Here is a 27,725-nt window from a genome sequence, read left to right as displayed (position 1 = left end):
TAGTGGTGAAAATATTTTAGGAATTGGTAGTTTTGGGCTAGTTTATAAATGGATTGTAAAGAGTGGTACACATCTTGTTGTTAAAGTTCTCAGGTTACAAGATGAACATGCTCACCAAAGTTTCAATAGAGAATGCAATGTATTAAAGAGAGTTTGACATTGCAATGTAATTAGAATCATTTCATCATGCTCCAACCTTGATTTTAAAGCCTTAATTCTTATTTTTGTCAAATGGAAGTTTAGAGAGATGGTTGTATCATTCAAAAGGTGGTAGATGCAAATTAAATTTGAGCGATTGAATAAGGATAGTAATGAACATGGTAGAAGGAATGACATATCTTCACCATTATTGCTTTGTTCAAGTGATTCACTGTGACCACAAGCCCAACAATGTTCTATTAGGAGATGACATTGTTAGGATTGATGAAAATCCCAAAGATACTGAGAAGGGGGGTGAATCAGTATCTAACCAGTTAACAGATTTTCTGACCTTATTAAATAATTTGCATTCCAAAACAATGTATCGGTAAACAAGAATTAATGTAGTAAATATGAACAATAAACACAACATAGAAATCACACCATAACACAAGATTTTTGGCAAGGAAACCTGGTGTGGGAAAAACCTCGGTGGGATTTGTGACCCACAAGATTCACTCGCTGGCCAATGAATGAATATTACTTACAATAATGTGGTGCCTGCACATGCAAGAATACCAACTACCTAGAGCTCACTGCTCAATTACAAAAGAAGTCTCACTGACTTACAAAATGAATTATGGTAATCCAATGTAATGTACTACTACAAAAATCATCTGCTATGCCAGGTTTAGTACCGGTTGAAGCTCATACAATAACCATAAACCTTTCTCCAAAATCTACCTTAATATTTTCTCTACATATCCATCCTATCCTCTTCACAAAATGATCTACAAGATCTCATAATTATATGTGAGTCTTATTAAAATATGCCATGTCAGCTTACAAAAAGTTATTACAATTAAATATAATATATAATAATCAAAATCTTGTCGGCTAGGGTGCCAGTAAACATTCTAGTCGCTGCCAGTGAACTATCTGTCGATGTAGAGTCTGTCGGTGCCGGTGCCTGCCGATGCCATAAGATTGCAAGGTTTCCATCAATGACAATACCTTCAATCACCTACAATTATCATTGGAGTGTGTAATGCCAACAATCTCTCCCTTTGGCATTGATGGCAACACCCATGAGAAAAATTCAAAATTGTATCCAAAAATTGAAGTCCAAAAATCTTACCAAAACTGTGTGTTCCCCCTAAGTAGATGATCTCTAAGTTATTGGGATTTTCTCTTCTCTACTACTCCCTCTTTGACATCAATGACAAAGGCTGTCAAAATGTCAACTAAGTGCAGTTTTAGCTCGAACCTTATAACCGGTTGGTTACAATCTGGAATAGGTCTGCTAATACCATGTTCACGCTCTGAGTGAACTTGTTTCTTTTTTTCAATGCTGCCTCTATTCTTTGAATGGTACCGGTGAGATGATGCATTTTCTCTTCCGATGTCTTCTGTCCCTAAATAAGTGCCTTTGAGATCTCTTTCCTCAAAGAGATGAGGTTATCCAATTTTGGACCGAGTCTACATTTAAGCTCTTTTGCCTTGCCTTTTATTCTTTCCTTCTCCTCAAATCTAGCCATCTCCTGTTCTATAACTGATATTGGTTCTAATGAACGAATGATATTGTCAGCTATATCATCTATTTCTTTTTGCACTTTGCTAATTTCCTTATCAATATCTGCTATCAAAAGATTAGTCTTACAAGTATCTCTATACAGTTCCTTAAACTCCATAATGGTTTTGCTCAGTGTTGGTAAGAGGGTGTCAATGTGTCCCATGCACTTCTTTATTGTCTCATCAAAAAATTTCTCCTTTTCTCTGTCCATTTTCTCCTCAAATGTGTCTTCATTTATTTGGTCAATAGTCAATATGTTGTAGGTGATGTACTTAGACAATTTGTCTAATTGACTCAAAGAATCTTTATTGTCTACATCAATTAAGAATTGGGATGGTATCATCTATAGCCTTATATGCTAATACATTACAATTTGTTATTTTCTTGATCGAATCTAATAATACCTCAGTCACATTTGTTGGTCTAAATTCAGTCATGGAAGTTCTAGATGATTGACCAATTGTCTTAAAAATCTTCATATTGTCAGTGTGAGTAACCACTTTGCTTGCCTTGACCTCTGGTGGGTCGGTTTGTGTCTGCGTTTCTATGAGCAAAGGTTTAGGCTTCTCAGCTATTGCCGATGGCACTGTCTTTGTATGTACCTGTGACTCAACCTTTTTATCTATTTGTTTCTCAACCTGTTTCACTGTGCTCTCTTCTACCAGTTTATCTGACGGTTTCTCAGTGGTATCTATTGCCAGTTTCTCTGTTTGTACCTCTGCACTATTTACTACCAGTGATTCAGTAGGTTTCTCTATATTTTCTGCTTTCGATATCTTAGATTCTGTCAATTTTTCAATGTTTGTATCAATGGTGTCTGTAACCATTCCAGTAACCAGGGGATCAACTGATTGTTCAGTTTTTTCAACTTGTGTCTCTACCTCAATATTTTCAGCTGGTGGCTCAATAGCCACATTTTTCTTCTTTTCCGCAATGGTCTCTTTATCAACCACAATATTGACCTCCTGAGTATCTATGTTCATTGTGTACAAAACTTCAGACTCAGGATTTGTATCCTTATGTGGAGTCTCCACATTCTCAGTGACTGGTGTTACATCTGTTTGAACCGGTGGAGTAACAGTAGGTGGTGGCAAATTGTCTGTCACTTTTATATTTGGTGGTCCACCTATTTTGCCTTTTCCTTTGTCCTTATCCTTTTGGTATACCTTAAAATTTTTAGGTCTTTTGAGCTCTTCTTGTTTCTCTTTCTCCACAAAGAAGATGTCCCATTTATCTGTTGTTTCTTCTAAGATCTCATTTACTCTGCTGGCCATTATACTTACATGCCGGTGACCACTAGAAAAGACTGTCTTGTTTGCTTCACTTATTAACTCATCAATTTCCTCAATTGATTTCACAGGGTGAAAAACTAGCAATTTCTCAATCTTGATTTTTTTGTCTAGTTCCATAATGGCTAACCTTTTAGCATCAAGCTACCTTACACAAATCACTAGGTAAATCATCTACAACCACTATCAAAACTTTCTTATAGATGTCTAGGTGTAAGATGATACTGTTTTCTATTCTTTCTTTTTCTTCATTTGTAAAAGTATCATATAATTTGCTTACATTTGATAAGTGTTCATCATCTGTTATTTCATTTAGTAGATTGTCAAGAGGAGGAATAACCTATTTTTCCTTTCTCTTCCTTGGTGTCATCTTTTTAGCTGGGGGCCTTACTACCTGTTGTTTCTTTCTTGCCTTCTTTGGTGTAGGAGAGGGTACCAGTGAAGGTTTTCTCTTCCTTTCTACTCTTTTGAACTCAGCTGGGATTTCACTTTTTGATGCAGTTCCAATCGATGAGAGATGAGCTTCTAGTTGTAATCCTTCCAAATCACTTTCTTTGATACTAGTGATATTCATTATGTTTTCTTTTATCTCTTTCACCTATTTAGTTGCACTCCTGATATATTTCTCTCTTTTCTTCCTTTGTTTAAGTGTTTGTACTTTACTTTCAATGGTTTCAGCATTACCAAACACTTTTTCCTCTAGTTCTCTAGGGGCTTCAAGTAGGGCTTTGGCATATGTTTCAATAATGTTCACATCAGCCTCATAACCCATCTCTGTCACCCAAACAGTTCTAGGAAGAACTGCTTCCATCCAAAATTTATCCTTCTTAATTACAAAACAAATTTCTTTTTGATACTTGTCAACAATACTCTGAGGTAACCTTTCCCTTGTTTTCATTTTAGCATTAAATGCTTGAAAAAATTTAGTTATTTTGTTTTCCCTATCTATTCCCATGCTAGTGAAGATATCCAATAGTTGTTTACCTATCGGTATGTCATAGCCAAAGTCTTTCCTACCTTTATCGGGGACCTCCTTAGTAAGATATAACATTAGGTATACAAGAAGATTTCCAAATCTGAAAGTACCTTTCTTATCTCTTTTTATTTTGTTGAGATTAACAATCAATTCATCTTTTAACCACTCACATACATCTATCTTGGCATCATTGTTAACCATATCATATGCACTCTTGATACATAGACTTGAAACTAAGTTCAGTCAATTAGCATGTGTGGTTTTATATCCTAATATCATGCTAATGAATTTGACATTCTCATCTTTTACATCATTAACTCTTAGGGATCTATTGTCATGGATTGCACCGGTTAAACTCATTACTCTATTGTTTGAAACTTTCTTGTTCTTATCTGGCCTGCTACTGGTGGAAGGTAAGCCAGTCACTACCCTAATTGCTTCTCTTGTGATTTTATGGATAGAGTCTAACCAAAAGAGTTCTCCATGAACTCTACTAAGTACAATCCTCACATCTTCCTTAGGAAATTCTGGAATGTCAAGGATTTCCACAAAACATAGGGTTTCTATAACCTTATGTTCTGGTTTCACAGTTCCATTCTCACCACAAATCACATTTTTGTATATTTTCATCATCTTAACCTAGTTCCTCAATATGGAAGTGTATGTAAATTCTTGTGTCTTTTGCATATGCAACTCCTTTATGGATTTTAGAAAATTCTCCTAGGGTATCATCCTATTTTTCTACTTTGGGGGTAATCTTGAATACGGGCCTAGGGAGTTTAACCACTTCAATAACAGTAGGGTTTGCAATGAATTCAGGAGCAAAGGAGGAAGCCATTGATAAATACCTTAATCTGCCTTTTAGTTTTGGATGCTTGAAAGATCTTGCTTCACTTCTTGCTATGGATGCCTTCGCTCAGGTTTTTCGTGCTCTTAGGAAATTTGAATGCTTGGTGAGTGAAAAAGAGTGAAAAACATTGATTTATAATGTCTTTTCCTTCAACAACCACAATAAATGTCTGTCGGTTAAGTGAACCTTAACACATCTACCGGTAAAGAATAAGTTCACCTTCTTACCATCAACCAAGGGTAAACTTGTATGATTTTCAATTTGTTACCATACCCCCAAATGTTTCAGTTTAGTTGGATGAAGAATCTCCTGCTAGTGGAGTAATACTATGTTCTACCGGTGAAGGAATAGTCTCATCATCATTCTGATCTCTCTTTCTAATCCATTATTTTGAAAATTCTTGTTTTACCTCATCTACCTTCTCTTTGCCTTTCAAACTAGGTCCTTTATTATTTGCCAGTAGTGCCTTACTTCTACAAAATTTTGCAATATGTCCAATCTTGTTACAAGCATAACAAGTCACATTGTTCTTCTGAATAGCCTTTCCATATCCTATGCTGGTATGTGTTCTGCATTGATTAGATAAGTGTCCAAATCTTCCACAAACATAACATCTTACATTCATTCTACAATTTTATGAATTATGACCAATTTTGTTGCATTTGGAACATTGACCGGTGGGTGTATTAGTGTTCTGATAGTTTCTAGATCTACACTAATTTTCTCTATGACCATACTTGTTACAGTTAAAGCATTTCACATTGAATTTGTAAGCATTAGGTTCTCTTACCGGTTTGCTATGATCATGATTGTTTGTAGTACCGGAGCTTTCACCAACTTCAAAGCCAAGTCCATTAGTGTCTCCATCAGGTTTCTGATTTTTCAACATGCTATCAAGTTCTTCTGAACTTTTCTTGAATTTCTCTTTATGTTGATTTGCAATAGCCAACTCATTTTCCAAGATTCCCTTCTGTCTCATAAGTTCAGTTTTATCATGTTCCATGTGGATCGGATCTGTCTTCAACATATCATTTTCATGACTAAGTCTTGTATTTTCATTTCTAGCATCATTGAGTCTTCTAGTCAGGTCATCTTCATTCTTGTTTCTGTCTTCAATGTCTTTACAAAACCTCATAGTCATATCTTGCATCTCATTCCTCGTAGCACTGTTTTCTTGTCTCAACTTGTTCACAAGGTCATTAAGAGTTTCCTTTTCATCATCATCACTCTGTATCTTCTCATGAAGTTCTCTTCTTTTGTTTCTAGCAATAGTGAGATTTTCTTGAAGTCCTTGAATGAATTCCTATGCAGTCTTCAGATCATCTTCAAGTTTGATATTTTTCAACTTTTTTGCATCATAATCTGAAAGAGTTGTTTCCAATTGATTTCTCAAGTTTTCCATCTGTACCAATGTTAGAATCTCCCTCAAGCTATTAGGCTTTTGAAAATAGAGGACCAAGCTTTGATACCAATTGTTAGGATTGATAAAAATCCCAAAGATACTAAGAGGGGGGGGGGGTGAATCAGTATCTAACTGGTTAATAGATTTTCTGACCTTGTTAAATAATTTGCATTCCAAAACAATGTACCGGTAAACAAGAATTAATGTAGTAAATATGAACAATAAAAACAACATAGAAAGCACACCATAAAACAAGATTTTTGGCAAGAAAACCCGGTGTGGGAAAAATCTGGGTGGGATTTGTGACCCACAATATTCACTCACTGGCCAATGAATGGATATTACTTACAATAATGTGGTGCCTGCACATGTAGGAAGGCCAACTACCTAGAGCTCACTGCTCAATTACAAAAGAAGTCTCACTAACTTACAAAATGGATTATGGTAATCCAATGTAATGTACTGCTACAAAAAGCATTTGCTATGCCAGATTCAGTACCGGTTGAAGCTCATACAATAACCATAAACCTTTCTCCAAAATCTGCCTTAATATTTGCTCTACATATCCATCTTATCTTCTTCACAAAATGATCTACAAGATCTCATACTTATATGTGAGTCTTATTACAATAAGCCATGTCGGCTTACAGAAAGATATTACAATTAAATACAATATACAATAATCAAAATCCTGTCGGTTAGGGTGCCGATAAACATTCTAGTTGCTGTTGGCAAGCTATTTGCCAGTGTAGAGTCTACCAGTGCCAGTGCCTGCCGGTGCCATAAGATTGCAAGGTTTCTATTAATGACAATACCTTCAATCACCTACAATTCTCATTGGAGTGTGCAATGCCAACAGACATGACTTCATACATAGTAGAATTTGGCCTTTTCAATATTTTTTTGGCAATTTTGTGTATTCTTTGACTTCTACAGATGCACTTTAAGGATTTGTTGGCTACATTGCACTTGGTTTAGATTTCTCATTATTTCATTATGCATTTTGTTGGTTTTATTTATCTTATAAACCATTAAATGCTTCAAATGATTTAAGAGTCTTTGATCCCTATTTATTTATTATTATACAACATGGAATAGGTGGAAAACTTACTACAAAAGGAGATGTATATAATTATGGAATTTTAATTCTAGAGCTATTGACAAGGAGGAGACCAACAATTGATATGTTCACTAAAGGAGTCAATCTACAAAAATGGATAGAAACACATTTTCCAAATAGAATCTTAGGGGTGAGGTGATCCCACAATACTGGGTTACATTTTTTGGTACATCCTAATTTATATTGAAATCACACATTTTTTTTTGGACTAGATATCATATAATCATTACATATCATCTCATTCGAACATCCACGTTACAAACTTATTACAAATATCAGCTCCTTTCGAGCAAACTAACAACAATTGGAAGACCAAGGGTCACAACTTAGAAATCCACTTTAGGAAGACCAAGAGTCACATCTTAGAATTCTACATAAAGGTGTCCCTCATGGGAGTTGAACTTGGGTCTCCACATTGAGAACTCAATGCTTTAACCAACTAAGCTCAACCCCTTGGACGGAATCACACATTTTAAAAAAATATAATGATTAAAGCCTTGAGAAGTCCCATTAAGGAATTAATTTAAGAGAGTCAGATCAAAGCCTCTTAGATAAAAATCCCTTCAATATAATCTCTCTACTCTTAAACCATACTTGCAATGGAGTATCCTTCACACCTATCAAAATGCTAAAAAAAAATCAGTTTTATATTACCTTTTGAGGGGTCAAATGAATTTATTTATAAGTTTTGTTCTATAAGTATTAGGTCCTTAACATAAGATTTCCGAAAAGTATAATTTAAATATATTTATTTTTTATTTCTTGTGAATGTAGGTTTTTCATCAAATATTAAGGACCGTGTTTCACACGTGAAAAAATTAAAATTTAGAAAAAATATTGTAAAAGATATCTTTTCCCTAGATATTGATATCCTTATTTCAACACAAGAAGAAGTTAATGCAAATGCATACAAAAAAAGTTATGTATTACACCATACACCTCTGTACAAATTACAATTACTCTGACTTCAAAAATTAACTAAAAAAATATATGTAATAAAAAAATATGAAAAAATATCCATACAATAGATATTGGTGTGAAAAATCTATATTTTACTAGTTTTCATTCTTACTATAAAAAAAGTTATGCACTACATAATAACTGTCATTTCTGAAAAATGTTGATTATTATAAATATTAAGTTATTAAAAGTTACATAAAAATATGGACAATTCATTTTTTTAAATTTTTTTAAATATATTTGTTGGCATATGGACACTCCAATGAGACATTGTGTGTGATTGAAGGTTTTGTCATTGATGGAAACCTTGCAATCCTATGGCACCGACAAGACATTATATCGGCAAAGCATTACACAGGCAACCTTGCAATCCTATGGCACCGGCAAGACATTATATCGGCAAAGCATTACTCAAACACAACAGTGCACCGGCATCAACAAAATCAATCTACACCGGCACCAACACAGAAGATGTACACCGACATAGAAGAAAATATGTATACCGGCACAGAGGCCGACAGGATTTTTGATATGTAATATTTTGTTTATCATTGTAAGCCGACTTGGCAAATTGTAAAATGACTCTTGTATATAAAAGAGATCATTGTAGGCATTTGTAGGATATGGATAGAATGTAATAAAAATTATAAGGTAGACCTAATGTGGGAATTGTAGGTCAAGGGTATATGTAAAGAACAGAGCAAGAACCGGTACTGAATCTGGCATTGAAGATGCTATTGTAAAGCAGTACAAAATATTGGATTTGTGTAAATCCTCTTTGTAAGTCAGTGTGACTTCTTGTTGAGCAGTGAGCTCTAGACAGTTGGCCTTCCTGCATGTGCAGGCCCCTATTGTAAGTAATATTCTCTTATTGGCCAGTAAGTGAATATTGTGGGTCACAAATCCCATCGAGGTTTTCCCACACTAGGTTTCCTCATTAAACATTTTGTGTTATGGTGCTCTTTTCATGTGGATGCTTTTGATTCTATTATTTGCATTAATTCTTGCATACCGGTATACTGTTACTTTATATTCTGCATATTCAGTTTTAAGAAAATTTCATAACCGGTCAGATACTGATTCACCCCCCCTCTCAGTATCTGTGGGAACCCTAACAATTGGTATCAGAGCCTGGTCCTCTATTTTCAAAAGCCTAACAGCTTGAGGAAGATCTTGACACTGGTAAAGATGGAAAATCTGATGAAGCAACTTGAAGGAGCTCTTACTGACTATGATGCAGAGAAGTTGAAAAATATCAAATTAGAAGATGATTTAAAAGCAGCTCAAGACATTATTCAGGCACTTCAAGAAAATCTTACTGTTACAAGAAACAAGAGAAGAGAACTTTGTGAAAAATTGCAAAATGAAAATGATGAACAGGAATCACTAAATGATATGATAAGTAAATTGAAACAAGAGATCATGACAACAAAAAATGAAATGCGGGATATGACTATGAGATTCTGTAAAGAGATTGAGGATAGAAAGAAGAATGAAGAAGAATTGACCAGAAGACTAAGTGATGCAGCAAATGAGAACACAAGACTTAGCTATGAAAATGATATGTTGAAGACAGATTTGATGCATACTCAAAATGACTCGAATGAACTAATGAGACAAAAAGAGATCTTGGAAAGGGAATTGGAAACTGCAAATCAACACAAAGAAAAATTCAAGAAAAGCTTAGAAGAACTTGGTACCTTATTGAAGAATCAAAAACCCAAACGTGACACTTTTGGAGTTGGATTTGAAGTTGGAGAAAGCTCTGGTACTGCAAATACCCAGGATCAAAGCAAACCGGTAAGGCCCTCTAATACTTACAAATTCAATGGAAAATGCTTTAACTATAATAAATATGGTCATAGGGCAAATGAATATAGATCTAGGAATTATCAGAACATCAATCCTCCCACCGGTCAATGCACCAAATGCAACAAAATTGGTCATAACTCTAAAAATTGCAGAATGAATGTAAGATGTTATGTTTGTGGAAGATTTGGTCATTTATCAAATAAATGCAGAACACAAACTGGCATAGGTTATGGGAAAGCTATTCAGAAAAATAATGTAACTTGTTATGCATGTAACAAGATTGGTCATATTGCTAAATTCTGTAGAAGTAAAGGTACACCGGTAGATAACAAAAGTACTAGCTTGAAAGGTAAAGAAAAGGTTGAAGAGGTTAAGCAAGAATTTTCAAAACAATGGATTAGAAAAGGTGATCTAAATATTGGGGTTACTCCTCCACTGGTAGAACCAACAAATGCTTCATCGGCAGGACAATATGATGCTCCATTGGCAGGACAGAGCAATGCTCCACCAGTAGGATGTTCTTCATCAAATTGAAGAAAATTATCTTGAGGGTTTGGCAATTTAATGACACATGTGCTATTATTCCCTCGGTTAGAGAAAAGAAGTTGAAAATCCTTCATTACCGGCAAATAAAGTTGAGTTAATACATTGCCGGTAAATAATTAATGTGGTAGGTGGCAGAAAAGACTTTATAAAATAAGGTTTTTGGCTCCATTTCATTTCATTGTGAATTCAAACCTTCAGAGAGCATGAAGATTTTTGAGCTAAGGCATTCCAAGAAAAGAGGCAAAGCACTTCAGCAATCAATCCATCCAAAGGCAGAAAAAGGTATTTATAATGGCATCCTCCTCTGCACCGGAATTCATAGCAAACCCTATAGTAGTCGAGGTTATAAAATGACCTAGGCCCATGTTTGAGCTAGTTCCCGAGGTAGCTAAGAAAGATGACAACACAAGTGCTTTTTCCCAAATTCTAAAGGGTGTTGTTTATGCAGAAGACCCTAGAATGTATATTTATTACAACATAGAAGAATTAGGTGATGAAGAAATCAAAAACATGTATAAATCTGTTATATGTGACAATGCTGGAAATGTGAAACTTGAACACAAAATTGTTGAAGCCCTAGGATTCACCGAAATCCTCTGCATTCCTGAATTTCCCAAGGAAGTAGTTAGGATAGTTCTAAGCAGGGTACATGGCTCATTCTTTTGGCTTGACTCAGTGCATAAAATTACAAAGGTAGCTATTAAAGTAGTAACAGGGTTACCTTCCATCGGTACCAGACCCGACAAAACCAAGAAGGTCTCCAATGACCTAGTAATGAAATTAACTGGTGCAACATCTGACAAAAAATCATTGAGGGTTAATGATGTGACGGATACAAATGTGAGATTCATTAGCATGATTCTAGGTTACAAAGCAACTCATGCAAATAGGCTTAACTCTGTTTCCAGTTTATGCATAAAGAGTGCTCATGACATGGCTAAGAACAATGTAAAAATTGATATCTATGAATGGTTAAAAGATGAGTTAATTGACAACTTAGCAAAAATCAAGAAGGATAAGAAAGGAATCTTTAGATTTGGAAATTTTCTTGTATGATTAATGCTACATATAACCATACAGGCTCCCGGTATAGGCAACAAGGATTTTGGATTTGACATACCGATAGGAAAACAATTGTCTGACTTATTCAACAACATTGGCGAAAACAAAGAAAAGAATATCCATGAGTATTTTCAAGCACTAAAGGTCAAAATGAATAAGAGGATCAGACTATCACAAGAAATTGTCAACAAATACAAGGATGACATATGTTTTGTAATAAAAAAGGATGAGATCTGGATGGAAGCAGTCATCCCAAGAACAATCTGGGTTACAGAAATGGGGTATGAAATAGATGACCACATAGTGGAAACTTATGCCAAAGCACTTCTGGAAGCCCCCCATGAACCAAAGGAAGAAGTATTTGGTAGTGTTGAGCACATTAAAAGTCAAATTCAATCCAAAAAGAGAGTAAAGAAAGTTGAGGCATCTGTGAGGAAAGGAAGCAGGCAAGCAAAAGCCTTAAAAGATGATGTACTAAAGAAAACTGGCATAACAGAAGAAGAGTTGGTAGCCCAACAGCCTGAAACTCATCTATCACCGGTAGATACCTCCTTAGAAGGAGATATGCTAGCAACTTTCAAAAGAGTTGTTAGGAAAAGAGACCCCTCACTGGTATCCACTCCTTCACCTAGAAGGACAAGACAGAAGCAACAAGCTGTAAGGTCTCCAATCAAGAAAGCCACACCTAAGAAAAAGCTGACCCCCAAAAGGAAGAAGAAGACAGACACTGACTTGACCCCTTTTGATATATTACTGAATGAAATCATAGAAGAAGGTAAATTGAAAAACACAGGGAAAATCTATGACACCCTATCAGAAGATGAGAAAGGACAAATTGAGGAAAGTGTTATACTACACATGGACATGTATAAAAAGTTTTTGATGCAAGTCCTAAATGAAATTCTTGATGAATTATATAAAAGACTTGAGGCCAGAAGGCAAGGAATAATTGAGTTGGATAAGAAAATTAAAATAGAAAAATTATTTGCAGTATACCCGGTCAACTCACCTAAGGAAATTGATGATTTGATAGCTCAGGCCAACCGGACAGTCTTTTCCACTGCACACCGGCAAATATCATTAATGGTAGGTAGAGTTACTGAAGTTTCAACTGAAACAGAAGATTGTTGGGATAGATTCTTGGTTGAAAAAGAAAAACAAGAAGAATATATGAATCCCAAGCCCATTCTGGTATATCAAAAGGACAAAGGGAAAGGTAAAGTTGGTGGACCGCCAAGTATCAAGATTAGAGACAACTTACCCCCACCTACTTTAAATACTCCACCGGTAAAAACAACTGTAGAAGATCAACTGGCAGCTGAGAGCATGGACACAGAGGATAACAATCCTAATCTTGAAGTCCTATATACTGTGAATGTTGATACTCAAAAAATCAACATAGTGGTAGATAAGGACACCTAGATAAATCTGATAATAAAGAGCAACCGACAACAGGAAACCAAGAACAACCGGTAGCAGATTCAGAGAAAAAGAAGGAATCTGGAACACAAATAGAGCAAGCAACAGAGCTAAAGGCTCCAGAACACATGCCATTGATAAGAAATGATGCAGGAAAAATTGTGCTTAAAGAGATGGAGACACAAATAGACCTACCAGAGGTCAATACTAGCATGGTCCCGTCCACCGACACTTAGTTTACTGGGTCATCATCAAATGTAACAGAGGTATTGCTCGATTCTATCAAGAAAATAACTTATTATAGTTCACAAGCCTATAAAGCAATAGATGATTCAATTCCAGTTTTGAAATTGATAGCTCCAAATTGTAATATAGCCAACAAAGATTCTTTAGGACAGTTGGATACACTTTGTAAATATATTTCTAGAAATTTTGAGCAAACAAAGGTAGAAACTGTAAAGGAAAGTGTAGAAAAAGAGAAACATAAATTCTTTAAGGAAGGAATAAAGAAGTGTAACAGGGAATTTGACACACTTCTACTGGAACTGTGCAATTTATTAAAAGAGTACAAAACTTTGTATAAAGACACCTGTAAGATAAACTTTTTGACCACAGATGTAGACAAAAAGATGAACAAGGTATAGGAAGAGATCAATAAACTTGCTGATAATTTTGTTAACTCACCCGATACATTATCAGTTTTTGAGGAAAAGATAACAAATTTTGAGGAAGAATTGCTCAAATTAGAAAGAGAAAAAGAGAAAATAATAAACAAGGCAAAATTTTTGAGATCTGAACTAAGTCCAAATTTGGACTATCTAGCATCTCTGCGTAAGGAAATCTCAGAGGCACTAACACAGGGTAGCAAAACACCGGCAGAGCACTTGCAACTTCTCACCGGTACAGTACACAGAACTGAGATAGCAATAAAGGAGAGCAAGAAGTTTATGGATGGTTTAAACTTAATTTTGGGAGATATTCTTTAGTTAATAACTACCCAACTACAAGGTTGAGGTTATAAATTGGTACAACTGCAAATCTACTAACCTTTGTCATTGATGCCAAAGGGGGAGTAGTAGATGAGAAAATTCAAAACACAGGGATTACATGCTCAGGGGGAGCCCTTATATTTTTTGGTAACATTTTTTGGTATACACATTTTTGGATATCTTTTTGAAATTTTTCATGAGTGTTGCCATCAATGCCAAAGGGGGAGATTGTTGGCATATGGACACTCCAATGAGACATTGTGTGTGATTGAAGGTTTTGTCATTGATGGCAACCTTGCAATCCTATGGCACCAGCAAGACATTATACCGGCAAAGCATTACACAGGCAACCTTGCAATCCTATGGCACCCACAAGACATTATAACAGCAAAGCATTACTTAAACATGACAGTGCACTGACATCAACAAAATCAATCTACACTGACACTGACATAGAAGATGTACACTGACACAGAAGAAAATATGTATATCGGCACAGAGGCCGACAGGATTTTTGATATTTAATATTTTGTTTATCATTGTAAGCCGACTTGGAAAATTGTAAAATGACTCTTGTATATAAAAGAGATCATTGTAGGCATTTGTAGGATATGGATAGAATGTAATAAAAATTATAAGGCAGACCTAATGTGCAAATTGTAGGTCAAGGGTATATGTAAAGAATAGAGCAAGAACCGGTACTGAATCTGGCATTAAAGATGCTATTGTAAAGCAGTACAAAATATTGGATTTGTGTAAATCCTCTTTGTAAGTCAGTGTGACTTCTTGTTGAGCAGTGAGCTCTAGGCAGTTGGCCTTCCTGCATGTGCAGGCCCCTATTGTAAGTAATATTCTCTTATTGGCCAGTAAGTGAATATTGTGGGTCACAAATCCCACTGAGATTTTTCCCACACCGGGTTTCCTCGTTAAACATTTTGTGTTATGGTGCTCTTTTCATGTGGATGCTTTTGATTATGTTATTTGCATTAATTCTTGCATACCAGTATACTTTTACTTTATATTCTGCATATTTAGTTTTATGAAAATTTCATAACCGGTCAGATACTGATTCACCCCCCCCTCTCAGTATCTGTGGGAATCCTAACAATATTTAGAGTCTACCTTGTATGATTGAGATAGTTGATAGATTGAATACAATTAGAGGTGTATTTCTTTGTACCGCTAAAACTCCTTAATTACCAACATACATCCCACCTTTTTTTGACAATACAAGACGTATAAATGTGTCTCGGTTTAGGGAATAATGAAGGTTCATCTACATCTACTTCCTAGGTCTATGCAAATATTGTTTTGTTTGCTGGGCAACTAGATAATAATAATGTTTATGTATTATATTTCGTAGTAGATAGTACATTGTGAGGAGATGAAATAATGTTTAAATTATGATATTTATAATGTATAAAATATTGTGACATCATTTATGAGACATTTGAAATTGTGAGCAAAAAAGAGACGTGCATGTTGTTTATTTTTGATCATATCAATAATACAAATTAAAAATTTTATAATACTAAATATTTAATTGTTTAATTGAAAATATATTGTAATTGTGAAGTTTGTATATTTATGCCATTTTTTATATGTTTTGTGGTTTTAGAGAATACCTTAATGCATGCATATATTATAAAATAACACAATCTTGTGTAAAGTTGGGCTTGATCATGTAACTCTTACCTTATGCATGTGGGGAGAAAAATAAAAAAATAGAAATATAAAGAAAATAAGGAAACACTTTATGACACACTTGAAATGTTCATGCAATAGATAAAATATTATCTTTTGAATTACAAATCATCTTACCAACTTTTGCCATCATTCATGCTAACATAGAATTCAAAGATGGGGTAAAGGAAATAAAACACCTATATATAGAGTTTATTTGAAAGGTCCAACTCAACACCAACCTTTTCTAACCATAAACTAGGAGGGTGATCTTTCCAACATAAAATGATAGAATTATGGTAACTAAGTTTTGAACCAAAATCACTATAGTAATAGTGAAACCTATTTTATGCATTTTCAAAAAAATCTCATAAAAATATGATATGGAGATAGATCACTATAAATTTAACATTCAATCAAAGAATCATGATTGAGGACCCAATACTGAATTTTTCTAAGAACGTGATGGAGAAATTCAATAGAAATTACAAAAGAGAATGCACCAATGTGTATCCTTGCTTGATACACCTATGAAGTGTTGGGAATGGTGTGTTTTGCACCTTACATAACAATAACAATGTCAATAATGTAAAAATGAATAGATTAATTTTGATGCATATTAGAGATATGTATACCATACATAAATTAGTCATTCTTGGGGATGCTTGTATGTTGGATATGGATACCATACATTTAAGTTAGTCATTCTTGGGGATGCTTGTATGTTGTATGGGAAATTTGGTTAAATATTTAGTTTGGGTGTCACATTGAAAATTATTTACAATGAGAACTACTTAATACAAAATATTTAGTTTGAGGGCATCATTATTGATGAAATTTTAAATTGTTGTAAGGGCTACCATTGAAGTTTTAAAATTTCTTATGTTAGTATAGTCACCAAAAATTTCCATTTATTTATTTTGTGTCCCTTATTTGCACTGTCATTATTATTAAATTTGTGCAATTTATGAATTATAGTTAAAATTTATAATTTTCTTTTTGGGTTTTCTTTTATTCTTGTAGTGGTGAGTTTATGAGATTGGTGGTGCTAGTATTGCTATGTGTTGTTCTCTATCATGTTTATGATGAATGATGATATAATGTACAAGAGAGTACATTATGGAGAAAATACCAATACTAGACTTGTATTAGTATCATGAATAAACTAAATCTCTGATAGTTCTGATACTAATTGTAAAGTACTGATGCCAATAGCTAACATGATGAGAGGGGGGGGGGTGAATCATACAAACTTAAACTTCCATAAAATCAACAGATTCAACCTCGGTAACATATGCTTCAGCAATATAACCAAAAATTGCTAAACATATAAACTCATAAACACATAATCATCAAAACACATATAACACCAGATTTAATGTGGAAACCCAAATAGGGAAAAACCACTGTGGGATTTTAGACCCACTAAGAAATATACTCTTCTAGAGTATGCTGGGTTAAAAGCAAATCCTGTTAAAGATTACAAACACATTGCTAGATGTGACCCGGTTAAGGGATTTCCCTCAGATCTGTTAGGATCTTCACTTTGTTAGAAGTGACCTTGTTAAAGGATTTCAAACACTCATTTAGAATGTTACCTTGCTAGAGGGTTTACAAATAAGACTATTAAGTCCACTCGGTTAAGAGATTTCTCTGTTATTCAGAATAAACAATAGTAGTAAATATATCTGCAACTTCACACCTAAAATGCTAAAGCAGATTCTTATTTGCTCAAAACAATCTTGTCATAAGACTTATTTAGTCTTCTGCTGGGCTCCTTACTCTATTATTCAAATAGGTATCCAAGCTTCTATGCTCGGTAATCACTATGTAGCATCCCTGTGCTTACACTTTCCCACATACATTGTTCATCAATAATTTCTTATTTATAAACAATTTATTAACTGCTTAATCTCCTTGATCACATTTCCCATGATCAATCTTAGCCACCAGATCTTCAAACGTGACTAGGTTCAATGCATCCTTTGATCTGAAAACATTTTACCTTGCCTCACGACTTGCAGTCCTTTCTTGGAACTTGCACAAGGTTATTGCAGTTCAATCTGTTCTGTAGATTTTCCTGCCAATTTTTCATTGCCATGGATCCTTAACAAACTTCATGAGTGGCATTCCAATCATTTATACATCTCCAGCTCATCATTGTCCTTCATTAAATAATGCTTGTATTCATTCAATGCGCTCTATCATAACTCGGTTGCAACTCGGTAAATACTAAACTTTACTCAGTAGACATTCTGCCTTCATTAACCGATATCGATAACCTTAGGGTTTACGGATTAGGTTCCTTAGGGTTTACCGACTAGGTTCTTTGCTTGGTGACATAGTATAGTATTAACCTTTCAATCAACAACATATGTAGGATATCAAAACAATCTAAAAATCATGATCTCATCATTGTCTAACTCGGTAATAGTTGCCCATTGAATAACTTATTTCTTCCCTTATTCATATTCTTTCTGTGTCACTTACCGACCACTTAATTCTCTTTAAATCAATCTCCTCAAGATATGGCAACATCATACTAAATCAAAAAATCAATTTCTTGACATCAATGACAAAATAATGTTATAAAGATAGTTATTATCCTTCTTTAGTTATATCAAATAGTCTTCAACAACCTTCTCAATATCCTTAATGAATATCAACAATCTTTCTTCCTACTGAAAATGCCAACAATCTCCCCATTTGGCATTGATGGCAAAGCCAACTTTTAAATGGTAATACCAACAAGATATTCAAATTGATTCAAATTTAGATTGCTGTTAGACTTCTCCTATTATCCTTGAGCTATAGACTTCTTCTGAAATCTTCTCCCTTTTGTAATCTTCTCCCCCTGTCATATAACTTCCATTATCTTCATTTAGGGCTTTACCATTTAGTCAACCATTTATTCTTCTCCCCCTTTGAGAACAATGCCAAAAAGTAAAAGAACTAAATCATGATTTCTTCCTCTGTGAAGTGATTTGCCTGGCTATGTATCATCTCAGTCTCAGTTAGAGTAATTGGTCTCTAATTCCTATTTCCTGCACAACTTTAAAAAACCTTCTAAATTGTAAATCAGCATCAATCCACACATAATATTCTGTAGATTCATCGAATTGATGCTTTCACCGAACTCGATTAGTGAGTAGGAGATAGGGGTAGGACCCCTAACTTGCTTCTGAGATACTCAAAAGTGTCCCTTGGCAGTGGCTTTGTGAAGATGTCTACTAATTGCTCCTTTGAACTGATATATTCCAGTACAACTTTCTTCTCTTGAACTTCTTCTCTGAGATAATGATACTTTATAGATATATGCTTTGTCTTGGAGTGCATTACTGGATTATTTGAAATGTTAATGGCACTAGTATTATCACAGAATATAGTTACTGGCTCGGTAACTTTTTCATTTATACCTTCCAACAGTTGTTTGATCCATGCTATGTTGGTACAATTCAATGCTGCAACAACATATTCAGCTTCTGCTGTTGACTGTGAAATACATCCTTGTTTCTTGCTAAGCCAACTAACTAGTCTTTCTCCTAAAAAGAAAGCTCCACCACTTGTGCTTTTCCTGTCATCAATGTTGCCTGCCCAATCAGCATCAGTATAAACTTTTAAATCAAAATAATTTCTCTTTTCATATACTAAGCCATAATCTTCAGTCCCTCTCAGATATCTGAAAATTCTCTTGATTGCTGTCATATGGGCTTCCTTGGGATCTGTAGAAAATCTTACAACAATACCTACTACATGTGCTATATCTGGTCTACTATGCACAACATATTGCAACTTCCCAATCATAGATTGGTAAAGTGTCTCATCAACAGATGTAGATTCATCATCCTTTGATAATTTACAGTTAGTAGTCATAGGAGTACTCACTGGTTTAGAATCCTCCATTCCAAATTTCTTCAATATTTCCTTTATGTACTTGGATTGAGTAATGAAAATCTCATCTTTCATTTGCAATATTTGTAAACCTATAAAATATTTTATCTCGCCGATTAATGACATCTCAAATTTTTTTCTCATTTCATTTCGAAAGTTCTTGCATAAGGAGTCATTACCACAAAAAATAATGTCGTCAACAAATATGGCTGAGATCAGTATACCATTGTTTTCATTATTCTTCATGTACATGTTGTTGTTTTCACTTGTCCTTATAAAACCAATCTTGATCAAATAAGAGTGCAGTCTCTCATACCATGCTCTAGGTGCTTGCTTCAGACCATATAAAGCTTTGTTTAGTTTACATACCTAATCTTTACTCTTGTCTTCAACAAATCCTTCAGGTTGTTCAATGTAAACTTCTTCTTCTAGTATACCATTCAAAAATGCAGATTTAACATCCATTTGATATACCTTGAAATTTTTGAAAGTAGCATATGCCAACAATGTTCTTAGTCCCTCAAGTCTAGCCATAGGTGCAAAGGTCTCATGATAATCTATTCCTTCTTCTTGAGCATAACCTTTGCAAACTAGTCTTGCTTTGTTGTGAATGACCTCACCTTTTTCATTTAGCTTGTTTCTGAAAATCCACTTTGTACCGATTACATTTTTGTCCTTTGGTCTTGGGATCAGTGTCCATGTGTCATTCTTCTTGATTTGATCAATCTCTTTTGTCATAGCATTTACCCAATCTTCACTGTTAAATGCCTCTTTTACTATTCTTGGTTCAAATTTAGAAATCAGACATGTGTTTTGTCTTAGTTTGTTCCTTGTCATCACTAGATCATCCTTATCTCCTATAATCTGACTTGATGCATGATGTCTTTTGATATATTTGGCTAATATAGGCTTGGTAGACTCTGTATGATCTTCTTCATCACTCGGTAACTAGGCATTCTCTTCATTTTCTTCAACAGCTTTCTCGGTAGGACTTCTCAGTTGAACATAAACAAATTCTTCATAATCTTCTAGTTCTTTGCAATTGCCTTCATCATTTCTTTCTACAAATTCATCAATTTTCACATTTGCACTTTCCACTATTTTGTTAGATGATTTGATCAGACATTTAAATGCTTTACTTCTAGAAGAATAACCAAGAAATGTTCCTTCCTCACTTTTCTGATCAAACTTTCCATTTCTGTCATCTTTGTGAACATATCATCTACTTCCAAAGATTTTAAAATAACTTACATTAGGTTTCTTGTCATACCAGATCTCATATGGTGTCTTCATAGTTCCTTTTTTCAGTTGAACTCAGTTCAGGGTGTAAACTGTAGTGCTGATTACTTCTCTCCAAAATGTTTGAGGGACCCTCTTTTCTATCATTAGGGTTCTTGCACAATCTACAATTGATCTATTTGTTCTCCCGGCTATCCCATTTTGCTGAGGTGTTCTCAGTGCAGACACTTGCCTTTTTATACCATGATCATTGCAGAATAAGTTAAATTCATCAGAAGTGAACTCTCCTCCTCTATCAGATCTAAGACCTTTCAGTTGTCTTTTTGTTTCATTTTCAGCTCTTGCCTTGTACCATTTAAACATTTGAAAAGCTTCTGATTTTTCTTTTAAAAACATGACTGACATCATCCTTGAGTAATCATCCACAAATAATATGAAGTAATTATCACCATAATAACATTGAACTTTCATAGGACCACAAAGATCAGTATGTACTAGGTCTAAAATTCCTTTAGAAGTGTAGGACTTACTTGTAAAGCTTGATCTTGTCATCTTACCCATCTGGCATCCTCGGCATATAGCATTCTCAGGTTTTTCAAGACTCGATAAACCTCTTACTCGGTGCTTCTTACTTATTTTGATCAAATTATCAAAATTTACATGGCAAAACCTTTTATACCATAACTAGGTATCATCTATCTTTGTATAAAGACACTTGTTTCAAGTTGAGTCAAGATGAAATGTATTACCTTTTGTTTGTGTCCCGGTAGTAGCTAACTTTCCATGCTTATCATGAACTTTGGCAATTCCTTTTTGAAATTCTATTCGGTATCCTGTATTGTTTAGCTATGCTACACTCAAATTGTATTTCAATCCTTCAACCCAGTATACATCATCACATTTAGCATTGTCAAGAAGTGTTATAGATCCTTTACCTTTCACCAGACATGGTGCATCATTACCAAATCTTACATAGCCTCCATCATAGTCTTCTAATTTAACAAACTTGTGTTTATCACTTGTCATGTGATGTGAGCATCCACTGTCTATGATCCAAGAATCATTATTATTTATGTGAGATACTAGGGCTTTCTCTTCATACCTTTCTTCATCAGATCCATCTTCCTCAGTATTAGTTTCATTAGATTTATTATCGTTGGATTCCTCATCAGCTATTAAGCATGTCTTTCTATCTCTCTTTCTAAAGTCTCGGTGTCCTCTGTATTGGTTGTCTTTCTGCCTATCTTCTCAGTATTCTCTCTTTTCACTAGATTCTTTGTCAAGATAGTTAGAAGCCATATGTCCTATTTTATCACAATTGAAACATTTCAAAGGTAGCTTTCCTTTATACTTACCTTTTCCTCTCAGTAACCTTCTGGCTAATAATGCTTCAAATTGTTCTTGCTTCTTGATTTCCTCATACAATTTGTGCACTTTTTCCATGTTCTTGCAAAATCTTTCACTTGCTCCACTGTGATCCCCTTCAGAGTACTTACTCATTCTATCATTGTAATCATCAGATTCATCAAGATGAAAAGAACTGAATGTAGATTCCACTTTATTTACCAAAGACCCACTGTTATCAAAATTACTTAACTCAAATGCATGTAGCTTACCAATAGTAGCATCCAAAGAAACTAGCATGTTAGGTACAAACCTCAATTCATTGATTGCAGAGACTCAAATAGCATAAACTGGTAGAAGGGTTCTCAACAACTTACTTGTTATATCCCTTTCTTCAATAGTTCCTCCTGCTACTTTAATTTGATTGACAGTCTCTTTTAATCTTGTACTGTATTGTGTTATGTTCTCACCTTCATTCATTCTCATGGATTCAAGTTGTCCTCTTAGACTATCTACTTTTTCTCTTTGAACATGTTCATCATTGCCATAAACAGATATGAGCTTAGTCCACATTGCTTTTGCATCATTGCAGCCTTCTAGGTCATTAAACTCTGAGTCGGTCAATGCTGATGTTATCTCAATTGTAGCTTGAATATGTTCTTGCTTTGCCTTTATCTCTTCCAAGGTAATTGGATTGGTGCTTGGTGCAATATAATCATTCTCCCGATAATATGTTGCATATTCTCCAATTCCTAATAAATGCAGCTTCATCCTTTTCTGCCATGTGGAGAAACTTGACTTGTTCAGCTTTGATGCATCCCTTTTATACATCTTCAGATCTTTGCCTCAAGTACCTTTAAACTTTTCTTTAGGAGTCCAAAGCTCTGATACCAATTGATAGTTCTGATACTAATTGTAAAGTACTGATGCCAATAGCTAACAAGACGAGACGGGGGGGGGTGAATCATACAAACTTAAACTTCCATAAAATCAACAGATTCAACCTCGGTAACATATGCTTCAGCAATATAACCAAAAACTCCTAAACATGCAAACTCATAAACACATAATCATCAAAACACATATAACACCAGATTTAACATGGAAACCCAAATAGGGAAAAACCACTGTGGGATTTCAGACCCACTAAGAAATATACTCTTCTAGAGTATGCTCGGTTAAAAGCAAATCCTGTTAAAGATTACAAACACATTGCTAGATGTGACCCGGTTAAGAGAATTCCCTCAGATCTGTTAGGATCTTCACTTTGTTAGAAGTGACCTTGTTAAAGGATTTCAAACACTCATTTAGAATGTTACCTTGCTAGAGGGTTTACAAATAAGACTGTTAAGTCCACTCGGTTAAGAGATTTCTCTGTTATTCAGAATAAACAACAGTAGTAAATATATCTGCAACTTCACATCTAAAATGCTAAAGAAGATTCTTATTTTCTCAAAACAATCTTGTCATAAGACTTATCTAGTCTTCTGCTAGGCTCCTTACTGTGTTATTCAAATAGGTATCCAAGCTTCTATGCTCGGTAATCACTATGTAGCATCCCTGTGCTTACAATTGCCTGCATACATTGTTCATCAATAATTTCTTATTTATAAACAATTTGCTAACCGCTTAATCTCCTTGATCACATTTCCCATGATCAATATTAGCCATTAATTCTTGAAACATGACTAGGTTCAATGCATCCTTCGAACTGAAAACATTTTACCTTGCATCGGGACTTGCAGTCCTTTCTTGGAACTTGCACAAGGTTATTGCGGTTCAATCTACACTGTAGATTTTCCTACCAATTTTTCATTGCCATAGATCCTTAACAAAATTCATGCGTGGCATTCCAATCATTTATACATCTCCAGCTCATCATTGTCCTTCATTAAATAATTCTTGTATTCATTCAATGTGCTCTGTCATAACTCGGTTGCAACTCGGTAAATACTAAACTTTACTCGGTAGACATTTTGCCTTCATTAACCGATATCGATAACCTTAGGGTTTATCGACTAGGTTCTTTTCTCGGTGACATAGTATAGTATTAACCTTTCAATCAACAACATATGTAGGATATCAAAACAATCTAAACATCATGATCTCATCATTGTCTAACTCGGAAATAGTTGCCCATTGAATAACTTATTTCTTCCCTTATTCATATTCTTTCTGTGTCACTTACCGACCACTTAATTCTCTTCAAATCAATCTCCTCAAGATATGGCAACATCATACTGAATCAAAAAATCAATTTCTTGACATCAATGACAAAATAATGTTATAAGATAGTTATCATCCTTCTTCAGTTATATCAAATAGTCTTCAACAACCTTCTCAATATCCTTAATGAATATCAACAATCTTTCTTCCTACTAAAAATGCCAACAATCTCTAGCTCTCATGAAATGTTAGAAGATGATGTACAAATTATGAAGTGCTTAATGTTGAGCAACATGCATGTTGATGTGAATGTTCAAAATTTTTAGATGCATTGTGAGTTCCGAATCATTTTATTGTAAGGTGGTGTGAATGTCTTGCATAGTTAGGTGTTGAATGAAGTATATTTTATTATGAATTAATTATGGTGGTGTTTCCTTGACCATGTATGAGTCATTGATGAACAAAAGATCAATTGAATAGATTCTATACTATAAAGAATGTTATGATGAGATGGACATATTGTCTAGGTTACATTGATAAAATGATAATAACTTAGATTGAAAGTGCTTGTATTTTATGGATCATAAATGATAAAGTTGTAATCTATCTTAATGCTACTTTTAGTTGAATGAATTTAATCTTAATATGATTGCTTTTCCATTAAAATATTAGATATTGAAATGATTTTTCTACTAAGGTTTCTATAAGGTGTTAATCATTTGCGAATGAGATAAAATTAGTGCAAATTTGTCTAAATATGAGGACAAAGACAATAATATTGTTGAGAAGTACCAAGCAACTTGGTCAAATAGTTGAACTATTGGGGTATGACAAGCACATGTATGATTCTTGTATTTGATATAATATAGAATAAAATTGATTTTCAATTTTTGATATTTCAATGGTCTTCTCTATATCATATAGTCATTAAGACATGACTATTCTTGTGGGGGAAGGATGTCATGTAATGCCCCTCTAACCTTCACACAATAAGGTAGGTATTATGATACTCAACCTACTCTTAATGCACACAAAGCAAGTATTGAAATGGGAATCAATGTAGATTAGATGGAAAAGGGGTGATATCACATAATTGGAGAATGCATGTGATGTTAAAATCCCCTCCCAATGAGGTAAATATTTGGTTGCTTATATGTAGTTGAGGGTGCTTAAGTTTAATGCATAAATATCCTGACTTTTGTAATTAGGAGGCGACCCGCTATGATACTCTTTTAATGTTATAATGTGTAAGTTATCTAACCATGTTTTCTATGTGTTCTATTTTGGGAAATGGGCTATGATCTAGGGTAACATCTTCAATGTTTGTATCCTGATTATGTTTCTTCAAGATTTATGTTGATTTTAGTGATATGTTGTTTGTTAGATGTTGGTAGACTCAATCAATTTTGTATGTATAATAGTTCAACTGGTAGACTCAATTGGTAGACTCAATTGATTTGGTAGGTATCTATCCATACAAGATAGGAGGTTTCATCTATCCAATTTGGGATAGGCATCTACCCAAATGGGGTAGGCATCTATTCATAATAATAGGATTTGCTCTGGCCAGAGACTTTAGACTCATTGGGACCATCCGAGTCTTGAGATACTCTCTAAAGACTACACTCCCCTATGAGGAGTGCACCGAGGTCACCGTCCTTAGGAGTATAAAAATAAACAAGCTTGAGTTTCGCCTTGGAATTTGGCCTAAAGCTTCGGGAAGTCAAGTGAATCCATACGGGATTCCTTCTGAGTATGCATTGAATTAATTTTAACCTTTCAATTAGTATTTGCACCATTTGATTAAAAGACCAAGGAGCTTCGAGAGCCAACTACTCACCCATAACCAAATCCTAATCCCCATCCCCGAACATCTGAGTACAAGGGATAACTCCATCCCTAGATTGCTTAAATACCCATTTTGACACAAGATCAAGGTGTAAAGTATGTAGTTTTTGGTTTCTAACTATGGTTTAATGTAAACTATTTGGTGGGTACACAACCCTTTCTAGGGTCAATGTTTGAGATAGTTTCTCTACGATTGTTACCCATGATGGTAGCTCTATAGAAAAAAGGCTCAAGGTGGCCTCATGCATGTGGCCTAAAACAAGTAGGTCCTATTTCCTATTAAATATGTCACCCTTAACCCATTATCATCTGCCAAAATCCATCGTGATAAAATAAATTTCCAAAATCATTACACACATCCAAACCCTAATGGGGTTTTATAAAATTTAACTAATCGGATGTAAATTCATTTAAAAATTAATCTTTTAGGATTATCAATCCAAGGGGGATTACCCGCCCCTTGGATTTTAACTTCCAAATGACCCTTATTTCTCCCCGATGGTTTATAAGGTCGATGCTGTAGGCGTTGTTGTTGTAACTTTATTAGGTGTTAAGTGCAATAGTTCAACATGATAACATTACCTGTAAGCGTGACCCAAAGGCACCATAGATACCGAACACTGCTAAGGTTTTTGGTTTCAAATCCTCTTGCTTAGTTGTCTATCTAAGAATTACACTAAAACAACTTTGAAAAGTAACTATTACATGTAAGGAATCTCTTCTTGAAAGTAAGATATAAGTATTACATGCTAAACCATCAACCACTTTGGAAATAGTATTTTCTTGAAAGAAACTATGGTAATAATAAAAATTCTAAAACTTGAAATAGATACATGAAAGTACTAATTGCTTGGAAACTATGATAATTGTAAAGATAACTTATCAACATGATTTGAATTACTTGCAAGATATAATTGTTTTGGAACAATCCTTTACACTTTAAGTATGAATTCTAATACTTGAAAAGTACTATATTGCTTGAGATAAAATTAGTGCAAATTTGTCTAAATATGAGGACAAAGACAATAATATTGTTGAGAAGTACCAAGAAACTTGGTCAAGTAGTTGAACTATTAGGGTATGACAAGCACATGCATGATGCTTGTATTTGATATAACATACAATAAAATTGATTTTCAATTTTTGATATTTCAATGGTCTTCTCTACATCATAAAGTCATTAAGACATGACCATTCTTGTGGGGGAAGGATGTCATGTAATACCCCTCTAACCTTCACACAATAAGATAGGTATTATGATACTCAACCTACTCTTAATGCACATAAAGCAATTATTGAAATGGGAATCAATGTAGATTAGATGGAAAAGGGGTGATATCACATAATTGGAGAATGCATGTGATGTTAAAATCCCCTCCCAATGAGGTAAATATTTGGTTGCTTATATGTAGTTGAGG

Source organism: Cryptomeria japonica, chromosome 8, assembly GCF_030272615.1.
Source record: "Cryptomeria japonica chromosome 8, Sugi_1.0, whole genome shotgun sequence".
Lineage (NCBI taxonomy): Eukaryota > Viridiplantae > Streptophyta > Pinopsida > Cupressales > Cupressaceae > Cryptomeria > Cryptomeria japonica.
Note: the sequence above shows the minus strand (reverse complement) of the source record.